The sequence below is a fragment of the Aotus nancymaae genome, unplaced genomic scaffold (assembly GCF_030222135.1).
Source record: "Aotus nancymaae isolate 86718 unplaced genomic scaffold, 86718_ANA_hifiasm-v0.15.2.pri h1tg000017l, whole genome shotgun sequence".
Taxonomy (NCBI): domain Eukaryota; kingdom Metazoa; phylum Chordata; class Mammalia; order Primates; family Aotidae; genus Aotus; species Aotus nancymaae.
In genome coordinates, this window is record NW_026988429.1 from 15,196,903 (window position 1) to 15,209,990 (window position 13,088).

A 13,088-nucleotide genomic window follows, 5' to 3' on the forward strand; every position below is an offset into this window, starting at 1 on the left:
TTTTTTTCTCTTTAAAGCTCCAGCTTTTGATGGACAGTTCCCCAATAATATGCATATGATACCCAGAATGTCCCAAACAGAATCCATCACCTTGCCACTGCACCCTCTGCTTTCCCCAACCATCTTTCTTCTGACGGCTGTATTTCTGTTGATGGTACAACCCTTCTTGTATTTGTTTCCCATTGCTGCTATAACAAATTATCACAAATTTAGTGCCTTAAAACACGAATTTATCCTCTTACAGTTCTGTAGGTCAGAAGTCTGAAAGAGGGGATACTAGGCTCAAATCAATGTGTCAGCACTGCTGTGGTCTTTCTGGACTCTAGGGGAGAATCCATTTCCTCATTGTTGTCAGCTGCTAGAGGCAACACATTTCTCATGGCCACATCACTCCACTAGAACCTCTCCTCTTTTTTTTTGAGATGGAGTCTTGCTCTGTTGCCCACAGCTGGAATGCAGTGGTGCAATCTGGGCTCACTGCAACCTCTGCCTCCCAGGTTCAAGTGGTTCTCCTGCGTCAGCCTCCCAAGTAGCGGGGATTACAGGCACCTGTCACCAGGCCTGGCTAATTTTTGTATTTTTAGTAGAGACAGGGTTTCACCATGTTAGCCAGGCTTGTCTCGAACTCCCAACCCCGTGATCAGCTCACCTCAGCTTCCCAAAGTGCTGGGATTACAGCATAAACCACTGTGCCAGACCCAACCTCTCCTTTTATCAGCACATCTTTGCAATATAATTTCCTGTGTCCCTGTTTGGAGAACCCTTGCCATCACATTGGACACACCTGGATAATCCAGGAGAGTCTTTCTATCTTGAGATCCTTAGTTAATCCCATCCGCAAAATCCTTTTTTCTATGTTAGGTAACACTTGGATTGATTATAGACATTAGGACATGGATGTCTTTGGGGGCCATAATATTACCTACCTCACTTCTCCCGGACTCCCAGCCCTATGACATCAGGACCACCTGTGACTCCTCCACCTCCATTCCGATCCCATCTCTACTCACAGGATGTAGTGATAGCACCAGGTCATGTGCCCACTCTGATCTACTGATACAGGCTGCCTGAACTATGATGCTGAGGACTGTGAGGTTGTGTCTTTGATTCCAAGAAAGTATTGTCTGATCAAGTAGTATGTCTGCTGTAGGTGTGGGATGTCAGGTCAGCAGGAATACTTTGCACCTCCATCCCAGCTCCTCCTGGGCCTGACTTCTCCTTCCCATGCCCACAGGCTTCCCCCTCCCCCAATTAGAACTGCTTGTCCAAACCATTGCAATAGGTCTGTGTGGACTGGATCCCTCCACAATCGAAGTCCTAAACCCCAATGTGGCTATATTGAAGATAGAGCCTATAGGAAAGTAATTAAGGTTAAATAAGGGTGAGACCCTGACACAAAAGAATTGGTGTCCTTATAAGAGGAGGTAGAGACACCAGAGAGCTCTCGCTGTTTCTGTGCCTGCACAGACACCAAAGAAACACCACACTGAGAAGGTAGCTGTCTACCAGCTGGCAAGTGGGTGACCTGAGACTTGATCACAGCCTCCAGAACTGGGAGCAAATACATTTCTGTTGGTAAAGCCACCCAGCCTGTGGTATTTTGTTATGACAGTCTGAGGTGACTAAGACAAGCTCCTTAAGACTAAAAATCTCTCAGCAAACTGACACAAGAACAGAAAACCAAGCACTGAATGTTCTCACTCATAGCAGGTGTTGAACAATGAGAACGCATAGGCACAGGGAGGGGAGCATCACACACTGGGGTCTGTTGGGGGTGAGGGCTAGGAGAGGGACAGCGGCGGGTGCGGGGGGAGGTTGGGGAGGGATAACACCGGGAGAAATGCCTGATGAGGTGACAGGGGGATGGAGACAGCAAACCACCATGGCATGTGTGTACCTATGCAGCAATCCTGCAAGATCTGCACATGTACCCCAGAACTTAAAGTAAAATTAAAAAAAAAAAAAGAGTTAAAATCTCTCTTCCCAGCTCTAATCTGCCTTCTATACTATTTCCAGATCTTTCAGAGCAGTGGTTTCTACATGTTGGTCCTTAGACCAGTGCCAGTTTTAATAATGAGCCAAATGAAATGAGAAAATCATATGTTAGGGTGCTATTGTTAACTCTTTCCTCTCGAGAAGGGCAGTCCTTTCTTCTGAGATCATGCTCATTGAGTGGAGAGGAAATGTAAATGGCCTTTCTTTTATGAAATAGGGGTTATAGTAGGTGCAACTTGTTATTTTTACTAATGTTCTTGTAAAAATTAAAAGTTATTTTCCCAAATTTTTAGAAAGATTACTGGTATGAGATATTAAAATATCTGTGAATGCCAGTTTTACATCACAGCTCTAATCACATCAGGCCTCCTGCTCCCAATCTTGAAATGTGAATATCTCTTCCCATAAGTGGAAGGAAACCCCCTGGCTACCTCAACCCCTACTCCCCACCCCAACCTCGTCCACCAGGGAGGACAAAGGTTGACCAGCGAAGACAACTTTAAGACTCTTATCAGTCTGGAGATGGCACCAGAAGCATTTACATTAACAAGCTTTACAAACTTTACCTGACATTTCGCCTTTCCACAAGTCACTACTATTAGAGACTCAGAGTCCTTTTTAATTCTCTTGTCATGTCTCTAAAATGATACTGTTCTTTGCTGAAGATGCTATATAAGCTGGAATTCAAAGCCACCTCTTTAAGAGCTACTTATTCTCTGGGTTTCTCCCATGTATATATGCAATACACATGTTATTCTGCTTGTTTTTCTCTTATTAATCTGCCCATTCCAACTAAGAACTTATGAGAACAGAGAAAAAATATTTTTCCTCTCCTACAAAGTTTTCCTGATCACCCAGCCACTGACAGTCTTCTCCTCCTCACAGGTCATTTGGATCTTCTTTGTGGCATTTAAATCTTGGCGTGTTTGAGCTTGTTAGATACCTTCTGCTAAGAAGGAGCATGAATATGTGGTGATTACAAACATGGCTTTGTGAGAACAGTCTAAATTTGATTCTTGTCGGCACTGCTTACTAACTGGGATAAACTCCTTAACCTCCGTGAGCCTCAGTTTCTTCATCTGTGTGATGGGGTGATTGAAGTGCCTCTAGGTGGAGCGCCATAGGAAGCACAGTGGCACAGTGCCTGCAAAGGAAACCATTAGGCCAACCTTATCGCTGTGAGGACCACAGCTCATCCTTCTGTGTCTCCTTCAGGGGCCAGTGCTTGGCCTGACAGACTCCTGTCCTCATCTCGTCATTTGCTGCTTCTCTTGTGACTAGCGCAAGGCTCAACTGGTACCTGTTGGCCTGAACATGAATGTGCCCGACTTCAAAATAATCTCCAGTTTTTCAGCTTTTAAGAAGGAAGAGGAAGCTGAGGAAAAATGGCAGATAGGAGGCAGGAATGATTTGCAGCTCCCACTCAGATGAACAGAGTAGTGTGTAGAGAGCAAGTGCTACCTCCACTAGAGGTACCTCCACTAGAGCAAGTGCTCATATCCATGTCTGAGACTTGAAGATGGATCATATCATGTGACCCATACCAGCCCAGAGCCCAGTAGCTCTACTGGGTGGCCAGGTGCAATAGAGAAATAACAATCACTGCATTTCAGCTCTCAAGAAGCCTCATCCCTAGGGGAAGGGAGAGCACCACATCAAGGGAGCACCCCGAGGGACAAAAGAATCTGAACAGCAGCCCTTGAGTCCCAGATCTTCCCTCTGACATAGTCTACCCAAATGAGAATAAAGCAGAAAAACTATTCTGGTAATATGACAAGATCAGAGCAGAACTAAATGAAATTGAAACAAAAAAATGCAAAAGAAAAGTGAAACAAAAGATGATTCTTTAAAAAGGCAAACAAAATTGATAGACCATTGGTGAGATTAACCAAGAAAAGAAATGAGAAGATCCAAATAAGCTCAATTATAAATTAAATGAAAGACAGTCTGATACCATAGAAATACAAAAGGTCATTCAAGGCTACTATGAACACATTTGTATGCATAAACTAGAATACATAGAGGAGATGGATAAATTCCTGGAGATATACAACTCTCCTAGATTAAACCAGAAAGAAATAGAAACTCTGAACAGACCAATAGCAATCAGGGAGATTGAAATGGTAATTAAAAGTAATTGCAATTGAAATGGTAACAAAAAAAAAGTGCAGGACCAGATGGATTCACAGCTGAATTCTATCAGACATTCAAAGAATTGATATCAACACTATTGACACTATTCCAAAAGATAGAGAAAGAGGGAATCCTCACTAAATCATTCTATGAAGGCAGTATCACCCTAATACCAAACCAGGAAAGGACACAACAAAAATAGAAAACTACAGATCAATATCCCTCATGAACATAGATGCAAAAATCGTCAAGAAAACACTAGCTAATCAGTATATCAAAAAGACAATCCACCATGATCGAGTGGGTTTCATACCAGGAATGCAGGGATAGTTTAACATTCACAAGTCAATAAATGTGATACATCACATAAAGATAATTAAAAACAAAAATCACATGATCATCTCAACAGGTGCAGAAAAAGCATATGACAAAATCCAGTATCTTTTTATGATTAAAACTTTCAGCAAAGTCGGCATAGAAGGGACATATCTTAAGATGATAAAAGCCATCTATGACAAACCTACAACCAACATTGTACTGAACAGGAAAAAGTTGAAAGCATTCCCCCTGAGAACAGGACAAGACAAAAATGTCCACTTTCACCACTTCTATTTAACATGGTACTGGAAGTCCTAGCCAAAGAAATCAGAGAAGAAAAAGAAATAAACAGCATCCAGACCAGTAAAGAGGAAGTCAAACTGTTGTTTGCTGATGACATGATTGTATACCTGGAAAACCCAGAAGACTCATCCAGAAGTTCCCAGAACTGGTAAATGAATTCAGCAAAGTTTCAGGATACAAAATTAAGGTACATTCATCAGCAGCCCTGCTATACACTAACAGCAATGAAGCTTGGAATCAAATCAAGAACTCAACCCCTTTTATGACAGCTGCAAAAAATAATAAAATACTTAGGAATATACTTAACCAAGGAGGTGAAAGACCTCTACAAGGAAAGCTACAAAACACAGCTGAAAGAAATTCTAGATGACACAAACAAATGGACACACATCCCATGCTCATGGATGAGTAGAATCAATATTGTGAAAATGACCATACTGCCAAAAGCAATCCACAAATTCAGTGAAATTCCCATAAAAATACCACCATCATTTTTCACAGAACTAGAAAAAAAAATCCCCAAAAAAGAGCCCACATAGTCAAAGAAAGATTAAGCAAAAAGAACAAATCTGGAGGCATTACATTACTTGACTTCAAACTATACTATAAAGCCATAGTTACCAAAATAGCATAGTACTGATATAAAAACCAGCATATAGACCAATGGAACAAAATAGAGAACCCAGCAAAAAAGGCAGATACTTACAGTCAACTGATCTTTGACAAAGTAAACAAAAACATAAAGTGGGGAAAGGACACCCTTTTCAACAAATGGTGCTGACATAATTGGGAAGCCACACATAGAAGAATGAAACTGGATCCTCATGTCTCACCTTACACAAAAATCCACTCAAGATGGATCAAGAACTTAAATTTAAGACCTGAAGCCATAAAAATTCTGGAAGATAACATTGGAAAACCCCTTCTAGACGTTGGCTTAGGCAAAGGCTTTATGACCAAGAACCCAAAAGCAAACATGACAAAAATAAGGACAAATAAGTGGGACTTAATTAAACTAAAAAGCTGCTGCCTAACAAAAGAAATAATCATCAGAGTAAACCGAAAACCCACAGAGTGGAAGAAAATGTTCACAGTCTATACATCCAACAAAGAACTAATATCCAGAATCTACAAGGAACTCAAACAAATCAGCAAGAAAAAAACAAACAATCCTATCAAAAAGTCTGCTAAGGACATGAATAGACAGTTCTGAAAAGAAGATATGCAAATGGCCAACAAACCTACAGAAAAATGCTCAATATCACTATCAGGAAAATGCAAATCAAAACTTCAATGCAATGCCAAGTTAATCCTGCAGGAATGGCCATAATCAAAAAAATCAAAAAATAATAGATGTTGGCATGGATGTGGTAAAAAGAGAACACTTTTACACTGTTGGTGGGAATATAAACTAGTACAACCACTATGGGAAACAGTGTGGAGATTTCTTAAAGATCTAAAAATAGATCTACCATTTGATCTAGCAATCCCACTCCTGGGTATCTACCCAGAGAAAAAGAAGTCATTATATGAAAAAGATACTTGCACACACATGTTTCTAGCAGCACAATTCAGAATTGCAAAAATATTAAACCATTCCGTTAAAATATTGGTTAAAATATTGGTTAAAATTTGGTTAAAATATTAAACCAAACCATTAAAAATGCCCATCAATCAACAAGTGGATAAAGAAAATGTGATAAATATATATATACCATGGAATACTACTTGGCCATAAAAAGGAATGAAATCGTGGCATTTGCAGCAACCTGGATGGAATTGGATACCATTATTTTAAGTGAAATAACTCAGGAATGGAAAACCAAACATTGTATGTTTTCACTAGTAAGTGGGAGCTAGACTAGTAGATCTCAAAGGCATAAGAATAATACAATGGACTTTGGGGACTCAGGGGAAAGGGTGCAGGGGGGTGAGGAATAAGACTGCACAGTGTACACTGGGTGATGAGTGCACTAAAATCTCAAAAATCCCTACTAAAGAACTTACTCATGTAACCAAACACACCTGTTTTCTAGAAACCTATCAAAAAAAAAAATGTAATCACACACAAAAAAGAAGTAATGCTTAAAATAAAATGATTTTCAATCCAGCGGCGCCCCCCCGCCCACAACACACACACACCAGCAGAAAAAAAAAGTAAGAAGAGAATGTTACAGCAGAATGCTCCTTTCTCTGTGAATAGCTCTTCTCTCTCTATCCTTCATTGGAACTTTTCGCACCCCCTAAAAAATCTTCCTTGATCTTTGTCCATTTTCTGAGCCAGTTCTCCAGCCTTCCTATTAATTCTGGGAACTAACCTGATTTTATTTTAAGTACTGTTTTTTCTAAAACTTTTCAATAAATTTCTGTTTAAATTAGTCTGAGACTATTTCCACTGCTTGTTCCACAGAAACCTGACTGATGCACATGGATCTACCCACAGTGATTAATTTGCCACAGTAATTGTTGTCAACACTTCACATTTGTGTTCCTAAAGTATGTGATATATATCATTGATGGTGCATAAAATAATTTCAGATCTCAGGATATATTTCTGTGTTTTAACATGTTTATTTTAAGATGTAAAAGAAATACACAGTTAAACTATTAAGCTTATGACTTCATGGACATCAGTGCCGTGCCCAGGAGGAAGCAAAAGTGGGCAATCTCTATTTAAAATATGTACAATTATACAGGCATTTGCAGTGTAGTGGCTGTTACATTTTCTGCCCATTAACTAAACATGTTTTCTATTTGGGGATAAATTCCACACTGGTCTCATTTTGGTAGGAGACAGGGCTCTGCCTTCCATTTCATAACCGGGAGGAACTAACTAGTCCCTTCTCCTCCCTGATAGTGAGGAGGGTGTGGGCACATGAGCAAAGATAGGCCCCATGGATGCTCTCACTGAAGACTTTGAATCTGAGGGACTGAAGTAAGACACAGAAAGCACTGAGTTACCTGTGGCAGTGGCTGCCATCCTGACCACTCACTTTATAAGTGAGCATTTTGATGTCACAAAGAACCAAACAAGATCCAGAACATTGCAGGAGTCTGTCCAGGGTCACACAGCTACTGAAGAGCAAGGCTCATGGTGGGACAAGACCTCTCCTTCCAGCCCCAAACTCTGTACTACATTCCCTTGTAGAACATTAGGTTTGTCTCTGTGAGTCAGCCAACCCACGAGCACTGTCCCCAGACATGCTGATGCCAAGCTGGGCTCTAAGCTGCAAGGTGGAAAGCCAGAAAAGGGGCACAGGCTTCAACTGAGAAGAATGTGAGAGTGTTGACTCAACTTTCCACCATGGGCATAAAGGTACACAAATCGCACAGTCTCCCAGTTTGGACAAGGAGGAGGAGGGGAAACCACCCCACAAAGAGCTCTGACTTATTCCTACTGACATATGCAGGGCAGTTCTGGTTTCTACATCTCAGAAGATGTGGAAAAGGTAGTACAGATGGTAGCTTGGCTACTCAATGTCTCTCTTAGCATCCATTCAACTCATTCCTGCAGTGCTTGGAAACCAAAAAAAAAAACCACATTTCTCAGACTCCCTTACAGCTAGAGTTCCAGATGTGACTTCAATTCTGCCAAGCAGATACATTCATGGCAAACTTAAATCTGGAATACATTATTTAAAAAGAGGCTTCTGTTTCCTTACCGCGTATTTTAGCAAGCACAGCATGCTTCAAGAGGTAGCTTTCTGATCTCCAGATTATGGGTAAAGTCATGGTTTTCTGGAGCGAACAGCTGTGTGACTCCTGCACTGGGCTCCAATGCTGTGCTGCTGGGAGCCAGCAATGCAACAACAGCATCTTCCTGATTGTGGCAGAGATGATGGCTCTTCAGCAAGCCAGTTTTAAAGTATTCCTCTGGGAATTATTCCTGGATGTCCAGTCGAAAGCCCATTCCCATGGTCCTCCAGCTGATTCTGTAAGAACCGAATTCTTTACACGGAAACATTTTCCCATTAAACCAGCTAGGGTACTTTCTATAGTCTTTCACTGAATCCCGACAGAATAACCAACATGTCACCCTTTTACGTATCTCTCTGTTTGTGTGCGTTCTTAGTTGTGTCTAAAAATTCCCTTGCCTTTACTCTGCCTGGATAACTCCTTCCTTTACCTCAACACTTGGCCCAAACATCTCTACTTTGAAGACTGCACTGCCTATTTAGTGTAGGATTTAAAATTAGTTACTGCTCCTCTTCATTTCCATACACTCTACATTTCTCTCCCTTTCCCTTTTCCTGTTTCCCTTCCTTCTTGCCTTTCTCCCTTTCTTTTCTTTTCCTTTCTTCTTTCTTCCCTTTCTTCCTTTCATACTTTCTCCCTTGTTTTCATTTATTCATTTAACACATGTTTATTGAGTATCCACAACAACACAGTCATGGAGATGCAAACACACAGGGAACAGCCTTGCCCTTGAACTACCAACAGATTCGTGGAAGGGGTTCACAATTAACATGTCATTTGGCAAGTGCTATGCTGGGGGCGATACTGGGTCTCGTGGATGCACAGAAAAAGCTGCAGAGCTACACATGGTTTCCAAGAAGGGTTGAGTTTTCAGCTGAGCTATGAAATATGAGTAAACTTAGCCAGGGAAGTAGAAGAGAAAGGATTTTCTAAACAGAAGTTCAGATACGAGTTCTGTGTTTACATGAGAGATGACAGCATCCTGGAGAATCTTTAAAAACCTCATAATCATAATGGGTGTAATTAAATATGCTGCATGGCATGTGCAAAGATCTGGAAGGGCAATGCACAGATGACTTGGAGACTGGCAGGACGAAGAATCTGAGTGGTCTTGTCTGTGCTACAAGCATGTGGGGCCATTGAAGAAAAGGTAGGGTGCCATCCAGATATAGCAGTGTGAACCTGCTTTAGAACAAAGCAAGACTGGGAATCCCCATTCGGGAGCCCCTCTCTCTTTCGCAAGATAGAGCTATTCTCCTTTCTCTTTCTTCTGCCTATCAAACCTCTGCTCCTAAACTCAAAAAAAAAAAAAAAAAAAAAAGGAGGCAAGACTTTGTGGTAAGGAGACTGGCTGGGAGGTTGCTCAGTGACCTATAGATAAGGAGACAAGGGTCTAAGCCACAGTGCTGACATGAGGATGGAGAGAAAGCTCTAGAAATATCTAGGAGGTAGATTCGGTAGGACCTAGTGACTACTGAATATGGGAAGTGACTATTGAATGTAGAAGGGCAGTAGGGATCAAGGATATTATTATTTAAAGGCTTAGATCACCGGCGGGTGGCAATAGCATCATTCATTGAGAAAGATGATACAAGAAGAGGGGAAACAAATTGATTCTGAGGACAGCTGCAGAGATGGTTAATTCCATCTTAAGTTGTGTTGTGTTTGAGATGCAGATGGGATGCTAGATGAAGTGCCCAGTTGGAAGCTGGATGTACAAACCTGGAGGTTAGAAGAGAAAAATGCATTAAACATAAAGATCTGTCGGTTATGGTTGAAGCTTGGAGATGCCTGAAGGAGAGAGTGTGGAGTAAAGGGAAACCCAACATTTATATTATTTTGTAGTATCTTTCAAAAATTACCTCTTCTCTCTGATGGCTGAGTTATAACATTTTTTATCTTTAAATCTTTATTTTTTACAATAATGTCTTGAATATAATGAAAGCTCAAAAGGTGGGAATAAATGAGGCATTAATGAATTAACTTGGTCATTTTAAAAAGGAAAGACTAACTGTAGTTAGAAAATAATATCTTCCTCACGATCTCAAGAAAAGTCACAGGTTAAGAAAGAATCAGGAAAGAGGACTGTAGGATATGTAATAAAGAATAACCACACAAAGTGGGTACCAGTCTGAGCCCGAGTGGCATTTCCAATGCCATGGCCAATCAAAGCATCAGACAGAATCACAGGATTCCAGACGCTGACCTTGAGGCCATCTGGAATGAGGACTCTTTCCCAAATGTCACCACCAGTTCTCACCCCAGTCAGTTATAGCTCTATCCCCTTAGTATTGCTCCTGGTCTTCCTCTAACATTATTTAGAGATCTATTAAGAATGTACATTTCTTATGTTTGCTGACCATCAGTGAAGTAAAACTTCCCTTTCTTTGTGATAAAAAAAAGTCTCCAAGCCTCAATGAGTGTCATGTCTGAAGTGCTAGCCACTTCCCTCTGCTGAGTCTGAGAATGCCATTGCTCTCTGAGCTGCATGCAAAGTGCCTCAGAGGCTTCCTCCAACCCCCACAGAGCAAGTGTCTGCTTTGTTTTCCAGTGGTTCCCTGACTTATGGAGTCCGTGGGCAGGGGCTGCAATTGTCTGTTGCTGGTAGGAGAGATTTTGCACAGGCCACAGCTTTCCCTAGGAGACCACACTGGGAATGAGTTGCTGTAAGAGACCTTGGCAGTTCTGCAAAATTACATGCATCACAGTGATGATTTGCAAAGCCCAGTGTGCTTTTTTTCTGCCAGCTAGTCAGTAGAGCTATTTATTCTAGCAAGCATTAATCCAATAAAATCTATCTAGGCTTACGGTCAACACAATTCCCATGGCACCCTCCATTTCCTTTGGAGAACACAATTTGTAACAAATCTCCACTTTCTCTGCATACTTTCACTCTCCATCTAATAGCACTTTTTTTTCTGCACAGCTTGTATCATTATCCAAAATTATACTGAGTATGTATTTGCTCAGGCATATTGTCTGTCTCCTACCACTGGAATGTAAATTCCTCACTATGTCTTATTCACACATGCATCTCAATGCCCAAAACAGTATCATGCAGGTGCTTAATAGTTATTTTTAAATGAATGAACCTACCTATCTTTTTCCGTTCTCTTTTCTAACTGTTTTCTCAATTCTTGCCTTGGCTGAAACATGGCTCTCCTCTGGGACCATGCTTCCCCTGCATCTTTCTCAAGGAAAAGGAGCTCATGCCCTACCATCTGGACATCAGAGGGCCAGCACAGGGTCATCTCTCCACTAACGTTTTCAGATTGTGATTTCTTCAGCCTTTGTTAAACAAAAAGACAACCCAAACAAACAAAAGCCTCAGTCCTATATCTCTCTTTGTAGCTTTCGGCTACTGACTGCCTGGTCATTCTTCCTTATTTATTAAATATTTGAGACTAGAACCAAGCCCTCCTCTTTGTCCTAATCCCCAAGGGGTTTTAATGTCCATTTGGATGACTAACGCCATGATCTCTCTGTAAAAAGTACTATGCTACTCTCTGACCACAACCAATAGCAATCTTGTGCATTCTCTCTCTCTCTCTGTCTTTCTCTCTCCATTATTCCCACTGCTTAGGAATTTTAACCACACAGAAACCTTCAGTCCTTTAACCTGCTCAATTTTGCTCTATCTCCTCCTTCTTGGAGGTCTTCACTTCTTTCGGTTGCTCACTTATGCTTCTTTCATCAACATTCTCCACTGCTTGGCTCCTTTGCCCTCCCATTGCACTGTGAGGCAAAGCTCTGGATCTGTCCAAGGTCCCCCCTCCCAGGCCCTAACCCAAAGCCGCTGAGACCTTCAGGAGAACGTGAGAGATCCTTACTCTGTACATTGATGATATCCAAAACTGACTGACCTCATGGTTGCTTAGCAAACCTTTCATGTTTTCATAATGAGCTGGCTGACCCATTTCCACAGAAAATATCTCCAGTCTTCTCCACCGGCTTCAATCTCCCTGTTCAGCTCCCCTTTCCTCACTTATAGCAAAATAACAGAGCTGGTATAAGGACACTTTCTCAGTTCCCCATCAGCCCACATTAAAACCTGTTGAAACTCTCTTTATGCTTTCCCTCTTCTCTCTCATTCAGTAGAAGCAGGAGCCCACTCCTAACCAAGGCCATTCCCTCTGCATTTGCTCTGTGTCCCATTCAGCATTCTCAAGGCTCTCACATCATCCATCATCCTCAGTCCCTTAGTCAGTACCTCTGTGTGCCTGGCCCCATGCTAAGGGCTTGGAGTGCATGGGCGAACTCAATTGCCCCCACCCCCACAAGAAGCCTGTGAAGCAGTGTTGTTATTACGGTACACCCACTTTACTTAACCAAGTTTACACAAAGGAGAAAAAAAAATGTTCTATGTTCTTTATTCCACTATTATTAAATAAAACTGCATTGAGTTCTTATTTCATTTCGGCTGAGGAATATCTTAAGAGCCCAAGGCCTGAGTTGTTGCTTAGTGTACAAATAATAGTACTTATAGTGCTTCTAGTCTTCGTAATGAACGAACAAACGAAAAGATCTCTGATATAGGTGCCCCCACTCCCTCATAGCTTCAGTTGTTCTGCAACATAAATTTTTTCAAAGAATTAATCTGAGAGGCATTAAACTGAGAACAGCCCCAAGACTAGCACTTTGTT